Source organism: Gigantopelta aegis, chromosome 15 (genome assembly GCF_016097555.1).
Source record: "Gigantopelta aegis isolate Gae_Host chromosome 15, Gae_host_genome, whole genome shotgun sequence".
NCBI lineage: Eukaryota > Metazoa > Mollusca > Gastropoda > Neomphalida > Peltospiridae > Gigantopelta > Gigantopelta aegis.
This window is the reverse complement of record NC_054713.1, coordinates 16,846,604-16,857,537: the sequence shown is the minus strand read 5'-3', so window position 1 is coordinate 16,857,537 and position 10,934 is coordinate 16,846,604. Positions and strand designations below refer to the sequence as shown.

General features: G+C 37.4%; 1 long non-coding RNA gene across 1 annotated transcript; it reads left to right on the top strand.

The window, feature by feature from the left end:
• Positions 1–253: 253 nt before the first annotated feature.
• On the top strand, positions 254–847 carry LOC121390056. Its single transcript, XR_005960151.1, has 2 exons — positions 254–502; positions 711–847. It is a non-coding gene; the product is annotated as an uncharacterized LOC121390056 (long non-coding RNA).
• The last annotated feature ends 10,087 nt before the right edge of the window (positions 848–10,934 follow it).

Here is a 10,934-nt window from a genome sequence, read left to right as displayed (position 1 = left end):
ATTCATTCATTCTTATGACGTAACGTCTTCCCACTCACACGATTCGAGTCGCTATGACAAATCGCATGTGACAAGTCGGTGCGACATATCCCATAATGAGAACTCCGCTTTAATTGATATTAGGTAACTGAATTAATATGAATGTTGATGGTTTCTTCCAATAATACGTTTTGATATATTTAACCCGCAAATCATTGTTAAACCCTATTACCTGACCTGACCTGACCTGACATCTGTATTTACATAAGAAACATATAATTCTGTAAGCTACATTGCTTGACAAATAGTACTGATACCTGCAGTTGTTTTGTATTCAGACACAATTTCATTTGCACTAGTAGACAATTTGTTGTGGAGATCCGAGTTGATGGTGCGTGTGTGTGTATATTTACAGCCAAGTGTAAAGACACCAATCCGAAATGGTGTCGAGACTGGATGAATTACGCAAAAAGGGGAATATGATACTATGCGAAAGAAAACTGCCCGACGGTTTCCCGCAAGAGTAAGATTCTTTACACATTATACATTGCGTGTGTTCATATTGTACACGCTTATTTCTCTCTCTCTCTCTCTCTCTCTCTCTCTCTCTCTCTCTCTCTCTCTCTCTCTCTCTCTCTCTCTCTCTCTCTCTCTCTCTCTCTCTCTCGCTTACTGTTTTACTTGCTGAACTATGGTATTTTAAAATATTTTTGTTTTCCTTTTTTTCGCAGAAAACAAAAGAAATGAAAATCTGTTTCAAGAATGGATGAAGATTCAAACACGGGAACTCGTCGACTTCCACTAAAAGTTGTAATTATTGTAATGTCGATCATATTGAAATTGTTAAAATAAAACAATCTCAGCAGTAGCTATGTTCGTCGTTTATTTGTTATGTGTGACAGAAAGGTGACAACATATTCACCACAACAAAGGCTTGTACAACTTAGGCCAAAACTACCCCCCCCCCCCCCCCCCCCACACACACACATACAACAATCCGACTTTACATAGGGAAAAGGGCCAACCCTAAAGACAATTCGATGTAGTAATAATTATTTAAATGATTTTATGTTTTAAAAAAAAGGTTCAGTACGTACCTAGTATTTTATGTTGGCCGATAGGTGTGAATATAATAAAAATCAACGATGAATTAGTTTTTAAATACCTACTTGAAAACTTGAAAAATTTCTACTTAGTATTTCTCTTTAAAAATTTCACGTCATATTATAAGATCAAAATCCCTCAATTTTCGTTTAAAGTTTCCGCGCGCGGTGTCGTGTGTGTGTGTGTGTGTGTGTGTGTGTGGTGTGTGTGTGTGTGTGTGTGTGGAGAGGAGAGAGAGAGAGAGAGAGAGAGAGAGAGAGAGAGAGAGAGAGAGAGAGAGAGATATTGTGGTAAATGTGATGCGGGATGTGTGCGCGGTTGGTTTGAGATCGATCCCCGTCGGTGGGTCCATTGGGTTATTTCTCATTCGTGCCAGTGCGCCACAACTGGTATATCAGAGGTCGTGGTATGTACTGTCGTGTATGTGGGATGGTGCATAATCCTTGCTACTAATGGAATAAATGTATCAGGTTTACTCTCTAAGACTATATGTCAAAATTATCAAATGTTTGACATTCAACAGCCTATGATTAATCACTTTGGTCAGTGATGCCTTGTACATCGTACTTAGTAGATATAGTCCCCAAGTGTCTACAATAAAACTGTTTGAATTTCTGGCGAAGGCAGAAATTTAAAAGAAATTCCGGCCGATCATCTCGATATTTATATCGGTTCCTGGTTACTTCAACTGAACAAACCGGATGTATCAGAGTACGAGCCCGATACACTAACATCATACCAAAGAGCCCTTGATAGACATCTTCGCGAAATCGACTATCCCGTTAGCATCCTTCAGGCAAAAGAATTTCAAACCAGTCGTCAAGTTTTATGCTCGCGTAGAAAAGAATTAAAACAACAGGGGAAAGGAAACCGGCCAAATAAAGCTGACCCACTGACAAGAGAGGAAGAAGACATTTTGTGGGAAAAGGGGGAATTTGGCAAACATTCACCAGTAGCATTACTTAACACGTTATGGTACTACAATACAAATATTTTTGGACTGAGGGGTCAGATGAAAATAGAAAGATAAAATGGGGGGACATTGAACTCAAAAGTGATGAAAATGGCGACCAGTATATAGAATTTAACGAGCGCGATACTAAAACAAGAGATGGAAATAGTACTCACCAAAGAGCGTTCAGTCCAAAATCCTTTCGAAATATCACCTATCTCAATCGTTGCCATATTGACATTTACAAAAGTTATGTAAACAGAAGACCCCCTGACACCACAAACGCGGACAGTCCCGTCTATTTGGCAATAAATTATACAAGACACGTCGACAGTGAAATATGGTTCAAAAGGCAACCCCTCTGTGTCAACTCTTTGGGAAACATAATGAAAAATATGGCAAAAAATGCAGGATTGGTAGGGGAAAAAACTAATCACAGTGCCAGAAAATCATCGTGTACTCAACTAGTGCATGCCGGCGTAGAGCCCACAGTTATTTGTCAGCTGTCCGGACAGAAAAACGTCAACAGTATTAATAATTATGCTGTAGCATCTGTCCCAATGCAGAAAGAAATGTGCAACATTTTAACAGGAAATAATTCATCACAGTCACTAAGTATTTCCAAGAATTCGCGTTTGACTACACCAAGTATAAATCCAGCCAAACATCCACGGATTGATTCGTCGCACACAAGCCCCAACTTGGACGAAATGACAACCGGTCTATTCAGTGGTGCATTCATTTCTGGAGGCACATTCAATATAAACTTCAACTTTTCTTCACAAACAACAAACAACTCTATGAACATTAACAAAAGAAAACATGACGACTCCACAGAACACTTGAATCCTTAGAAATGTACGTTTAAATTCTTCTTTTTTTTCACAAACTTGCCAATTTGCACACAGCGAATCGAACACGTGTCAACACTTACTCTCCTCTAATGAAACGTTGTTGTTTGAAAACATTCTCTCTTTTTTGTGAATTGATGATACATGCATTTTAGTGTGCTTAACCAATATAAGCACTTTGAAAACAATATTATTAAAAATATATGCTTCTTATCATTCACCTTTGGGTTTTTTATTTCGCTTCTTTATCAGGCACTATATTCTTTAAGTGTAAAGATTAGTAGTTCAGCGGTCCGCGTAGGTATACCACTGACCTGGTTTACATGATTATGCAAATTGAAAAATCCTTTTTTTTCAGATCAACACCTTTCACATTGTTTTTGCAATTATTTCGTAAAAATATTTAATAAAAAACATTGTAGGGTATGTAATAAATACAAAACCACATATATATGTTTTTCTGGTTTCTGTATTTCTGTATTTCCTGCAGGAAACCCCGATGCCGAAGCTGATGTCACAACAGGTGCAGTGGATACGGGCTATTCTTTTTCGGCTTAGCTTAGGTGGCTGTGTTAATCCATGTGGGTGGATGTAAGTTCATTTCTCTTGTTCAGCGAGTTGGTTCCTATAGCGTTCAGTACTTCCAGCTTTTCCTCAATGCATAAATGAACGTAGTGGCATGGTTAATATTACCTCGTCTACTGCCCTAGGTATTATAGATTAAAGTGTTCGCCGCGTCTTCTAAATGACCTAATCATGTTGTTTTAGAAGACAACTGAGGAGTCGCCTGTTTTTCCATGGATCGGCCGGGTTCACCGATCTCCTTCTGGCAGGCTTGATACTTAAAAGGAAATATTAAATTAACCATCGCTGGATTTTTTGCGCCACTCCCCTAGTGGCACCAGCGATTAAACTCTTACAACCCTTTGGCGTCACTCTTCAAGTGACGCCGGTTTGGGAAGTTATAATAACTTCCTAAACAACTAGTAGGCTGTCAGGATTGGACTGAACTGCGGTTGGACACGGTGGGGGATGGGGATGATGGGATGCCGGGAGTTAGGGCATTCTTTGGGGCTATATGCGTAGGCGGTTCGGCCTTAGGTTTTGTGTAGGGCCGGCCTCCCCTCCCTCCCGACCCTCACCTGGTCACACCAATGTTTAAAATATGACTGACAGCCCCTTTCCTCTTAACCTCCCATGGGCTTAATGAATATTGTTTAAGAATTATTATTAATATTAGACCAGCCCATCTAAATTTGCGCCGAAAATATATTATGTGATTGTGTTGGTTGTAAAAAGTAATAGTTTTATCTGGGTAAAAGAAAAATGCAGTTTTATTTCATCTAGTGTCAATGTGTCAAGTAGCCTTGTGCTTGAAACACGTATGGGGTACCTGTAAAAAACAAGTACTCGAATTATGTGCGGAACTAGTGTAGTCATAGACGCTACCCGTCATCTCAGAAACGAGCAGCTTGACCCCAAATTTGTCCTGATTCACTTTAAGTGTGAGGGGTGGTAGTATTTATATCCGTGGCGTTTATGTCGGCTGATACGTTGCAGGTAGGAGTTTTAGCCACATATGTTACTATTGTCGTCTATGGGATTTGATTTGGTAGTATACACCCCATAGCACATATTCAGTGCATAATAATTAAAAAAAATATTATGATTTTGTCGTTTTATTTAAATAAACTATGCTGGTTGATTAATTAGCCATCTCTCGACCATGCAAGTTCACAATGACCTTGACCTTGACAATAATCTCTGTACATGGCTCTGAATGGAGTTTGAATCAAAGTTAGCATTGAAGAAAAGTTGGTTTTGGCCTATAATTCATACTGTAAAGATTTCAATAATTTCTTTTTACATGGTATTTGACTTGCCATATACAACTGCTCTTAAATATGGTATTATATATAGGCAACCTGAATTAAGGTTTTAATAGCAATTTATTTTTATATTAAAAATAGCATGTGCCAATAGTGGCTTAATGTCTTTAGTTTCCATTAACATTGTTAATTTTTCATATATGAAATTCTGAAAACTCAAATTTGTAAAGAACTTGATTTTTATTGTCATTTTACTCACACCCAGCATACAGGATTTCCTTCCAACACTAATGTTCAGGACATTAAGTCATTATTTCATACAGGTACAGTCATGTTTGTGTTTCCTTCCTCAGACAGTGTATTTTTTTAATACTGATATTTCTTTGATGTGTCTGTTAAGGTCTTCATAATCTTGGGGTCAATCATGTGCATGTCTTTTAATGGAATTCTTTAAAGGGGTAGAGGTACTCTGACTATCTTTGTTGTCTCTCTCTATATATACACACCTGAGTACACACAACCAACTGAAAGTAAATATCTTCAGGAGTTTTATTTTAAAACATTTTGTTGTTTAATATGACATATTGCATTTGCATAAAAACAGTACTCGAATTGTGTGCGGAACTAGGGTAGTCATAGACGCTACCCGTTATCTCAGAAACGAGCAGCTTGACCCACAATTGTTTCTGATTCACTTTAAGTGTGAGGGGTGGTAGTATTTATATCCGTGGCGTTTATGTCGGTTGATACGTTGCAGGTAGGAGTTTTAGCCACATATGTTACTATTGTCGTCTATGGGATTTGATTTGGTAGTATACACCCTGAAAATGAATCCAATGACAGTCATTTGAAATCAGTTATCCTCAGACTCGGTAACTTTCATATTTTGATGAGTTTTCTGGGATCCATTGGACATTTAATATCAGGTTCTGGTTTGGAGGAGTTACTGGAAACCATACCAAAATTGCTCTATAGAAAGTATGTTGCACGAGCTATTCGTGGACATTTTCTTGTTGATGGGGCGCTGAACAATGAGAAAGAAGTCATAGCACTGGTGACAGATGATGTATTTCCTCCTTGCAAAACAGCAAACCATTGTGAGTGTGACCTACCAGTGGAGCTTGCTGCAGCTGCTAACCTTTATAACGATGTCATGGTAGGTACAAAAGCGGGAAGAAAATCCGTCAATCGATAGCTGAACGTATCAAAGAGAAGAAATGCCACTTAGAACAAAACCGCACTGCTGCATTGTGGTTACAATACATGAAGATGATAGACTGGGTCCGCACGTTCTTACGATCAGAGTGAACTGGGAATTGGAATCTGCACCTGGACACATTGGTTGACATGATAACATTCATGGCAGCATCATGACACAACCTGTATGTCAAATCCCTGAACATTAACCTACACAACATGTATATATTGGAGGAGGAGCATTCCCATGTTTATAATAGCTTCGATCAAGGTGGTCGCCAGGTTGTCCATAGGACAGATCAATACTGGGCCGGACTTTCACCTGATGTCGTCATCGAACAGGCACTGATGAGAAGCATCAAGACAGCAGGCGGTTTGACACGAGGAAGGGACAAGACTGAGATGCAGCGCTTGGTATGGGTGATGTCTAGCCCAGTCACAGCAGAAATAAACAGTGCTATGCAGGACTTGACTAAGATCAAGTATAATACCAGTGAACAACACAATGATCTTTGGCAGACAAGACAGAACAGAGACTCTTCTGATGTTTTAAAAATACTTGGCTTACTCAGAAAAAGGAGTCCATTCTCTGAAAGTGAACATCTACACAATATTCTGAATGGTGTTACAGATCATAGTTCTGTAAATGTTGAAAATGCTAAGGACATTGGTGGCAATATTCTGAAGGAAATAGACAGGAAAAAACGTGATCGGATTTACCTTCCGAAAGAAATCACAAGCAATTACAATGGGATCAAAATCCAATCTGAAAATGAATAATGGTGACACAGTGCAAATCGACCCACAGTTGTTATTCCAAAGGCTTGTCATTGCTGGGACACAGGCAGAATAATTATCTGAGGCTTTCAAATTGGAATTGTGTGGTTATCCTCCAGCACTTTTTGATTCAAAGGACGTGCTCCTTTCTGCCAACAAGTCCCAACTTGCCAAGGCAATATGGGATGCTGCGCCTCCTGAGGATGGGCCAGGCCAAAATTGTGTGTATGTCTTGGATGGAGGTGCCCTTCTTCAGAGAATTCCATGGGAGACTGGCAAGACATATGACGATATTGTGAAATGCTACATCAGCTGCATACAGAAGAAATATGGACAGTCTGCCATTATAGTGTTTGATGGTTATGATGACACACCATCAAAGAAAGATTGTGCACATAAAAAAGAGAGGTAGCAGATGTGGTAGGAAGATTGCATTTACAGCCAATATGATATTGAATGTGAAAAAGCAAGAGTTTCCGTGTGATTCTGACAATAAACAGCGCTTCATCAACCTTCTTGGAGAGGAACTGGCAACACATGGCTATGAAGTTCATAATGCTAAAGGTGATGCAGACATACTTATTGTAAGAACTGCTGTTGCTGCAGCTGAGAAAGAATACAACTGTGCTGGTAGGAGATGATACAGGTCTTTTGATCCAACTTTGCTATCATGGAAAGGGTGGCAGGCTATAGTTAATGTCAGAACCCAAAATGTCTTCTTCCACTTGCCGCAAGTATTTGAATGTGAATAAAGCAAGAGAATGTCTTGGAGAAGACGTCTGCTGTCACATTCTGTTTGTCCAATGCAATACTAGGGTGTGCCACAACTTTGCGAGTTTTCAGAATAGGAAACGCTCTGTCACTTCGTTTGATTAAGGAAAATACCAACTTCAGAAAACATGCCAGCGTATTTTTGAATTCAAAGTCAACGCAGGAAGAAGTTGTTGCTGCAGGGAAAAATGCAATGGTCTGCATATACAAAGGGGGATTAGATGACATCTTCAGCAAAGTCGCATAGCTTTAGAGTGTACCACCAGGTCTAGGAATGGATGGTCAATTCTTTAAATCCATAAGCGTGGCGATGGAGTATATCTGATTCCATTCTGATTCCTATTCATACAAAGCAGGATCCTACACCAAAGTCGCTACTAGAACTTATTAGGTGTCAATGTAAATCCGGTTGCAGTACCATGCGGTATAAATGCAGGCACCAGGGACTTGATTGTTCAATGACATGTTCAGAATGCAGAGGCTTTTGTGTAAACATGACGTCAGCAGAGGAAGATGAAAATGACAATGACTTGGATGCATGAGCTGGTTATATGTGAACATATTCAAATAATTACATCAGTTGTTTCTAAAATTTTAATTCATACTATAATTTAATGGTATGTAATTTCACAATAAAATAGACCATAAGTGCCCTTACTAGGTTTATCTGGGTTTGAACTATGTTAGAAAATGACACAATTTGAACAGTAGTTTCCTTACTATGATATATTTATAAATTACAATATCATACAGGCTATACATTATTAACAGCCAAAATTTTATGTTATGCAATTTTACCCTCGGTACCCTCTAGCAGAAACCCTGACTTTGTCATTGTGTATATATTGCTAATTATATAGTGAATGCTAACGAAATATGGGTCTGGGGTATTAACATTCCCTAGAAATTACACTAGAAATAAACATTAGAATATACACCGGATTTTATAGTTAAGTTAGCTATTGGGAACCGGCATTTATGGGTAAGGGAACCCACTCCACCCCAATATATAAGTATAACAATTAATTTTACCATTTTTAAAATAGTTTCTCGTGAAAGATCATCCTGTAAAACCATGATATAGATATAAAAAAGTTAGCAAATAGTATGATTATTGACCAAAATATCGATGACAAAAGCTCACAAAGTGATAATTTCGAACACTGAATAAAAACATATTCCACTAAATATAAAAAAAGTTACATTTTTATATATATATCATATAAGTTACTCTAGTGAACCAAAAAACAATTAAAATCCATGAATGATTACTATTGCAATTTGTCCTGGGTCAAACTGTAATTTGACTAGACTAATGGGCCTACCGACGGAGATCGATCCAAAACCGACTGCGCATCAAGTGAGTACTTTACCACTGGGCTACATCCCTCCCCTTGTGGAAAATTAAGCCAACGTTGTGCGTTCAGTTGACGCTAGCGCTTTGTAACTATCGGGAAGGTTAGCTTGATATTGACGCTAAATGTTAATACACAGTAATATGACAGGAAGGAATCCAATTAAGGCGTAAGTGGGATATCGCAACAAAACATACACTGATCGTATATGTTTAACAGTATGAATGAAAATAGAACAAAAGTGTTTGTTTTGTTTAACGAAACCACTAGAGCAGACTGATGCATTACGAATCGGCTATTGGATGTCAAATAATTGCTAATAGTCTTAGACAGCAAACCCGCTACATTTTCCCATTAGTAGCAAGGGGTATTTTATATGCACCATGCCACATACAGGATAACACGTACCACAACTTATGATGTACCAGTCGTAATGCACTGGCTGAAACGAGTAATAGCCCAATGAGCCTACAGACAGGGATCTATCCCAAATCGACATCGTATCAAGCGAACGCTTTTCTACTGGACTACGTAGCCACGAAATGAAGGCGAACCGGACGAAGACGAAATAAATATAAATCTGGATAACATAGACACACACAGTGAAAATGTTTTAAATAGTCAGTAATATTAGGTATAGTAGAATAATTAAAGTTCATTATATAATTTGTTATGCATGTACTAATATATTTCGATGTATTAAAATAGGGATATCTGTGAAATAGTAATAACGCATCTTTAACTCGAGTGATGTGGTACATAGTGATACAAAAAAGCTGTAGTCTTTTAAAATTATCATTAATTTTTTTTATTAATTTGCTGAATTTTCTTAGGACACCTATTTTATTACTAGTCATTAATTATTTAAATTTTAGGGTACTGGGGTTCACATAATAATAATTATTTAGGAGTGCTTTTCGAGAATTGGTAAAGAAGGCACAAGTGAGTAGATAATGATATTCATCACCAATATCGTTAGAATCACAAAATGTGCATAACCTATTTTCTACTGGTGTATTATTCCACCGTCCTATTTCAATCGGAAGATAATGATTTGATGTTCTGAGTTTACGAATAATGGTCCATATTTTTTCAGGCATTATGGTGACGTGTTTTTTTAAAAAAAAGACAATTTTTAAATATTGTATAATGTTTCCATCTAGACGATGATGCAATGTTATTGTTCCACGTTTGAAGGTACTGGTCATGTTGCCTCAATTTGATATATTCAAAAAGTTTTTTTTTTTTTTTTTCTTGAAAATCTTTGAGACAGCCATATATCAGGCATACCTAAGTTGTTAAATAATTGTTTAACATGTTGAATCCAAATGTAGTTGTGTCCATTTACGGACGAGTCTTGTAACATAAATGCATGCAATAGAAAGGATAGTTTTGTTTCCTTTCCTGATACAATTGTGGCCCACAAATTTATCATCCTTTGTTGAATAATTAATTTAATCAATTTTAACTTACCTTCTATTGATAGATTGTTATCTTTAGATTTAGATAAAACGAAATACATTGCTTTTGTAGCTTGTTGCGACAATTATTTTTCTTGTTGTGTTGAATTTGTTTTGCTTATTAAAAGTTAAACATAAATATTTATATTCTTTAACGTTTTCGAGAACTTTATTTCCAATGGTCAATGTTTTCTTGTAATCATTGGTTGTGCCATTAAAAACTAATATTTTTGTCTTGTTGATGTTGATTTTAAGTTTCCATTTATTACAATAACTGTGAAACATGTTAAGATTATGTTGTAAATCACGCGGGTTCGTTGCTAGGAGGGCTGTGTCGTCCGCATATAGGAGGGGAAGCAAGCAAGAAATATGACGAGATCATTGATAACAGGAGAGACTCCGATGCAGTTTTGACTAAGAAGATACGTTTCCAGGTCATTTAAATATAATGAAAATAGGACAGGTGAAAAATGTTCACCTTGACGCACGCCGATGTTGCATGATAATAGTTCCGAGTATATATTGTTAGTGCAAATGCAAAATTTAATACCTTGTTACATTTGGTGAATAATTTTGAAAAGTTTTCCATTGATATTATTGTTTAATAATTTTTGCCACAAACAGGTTCTGGCAATCATATCAAAGGCCTTTTGAAAATC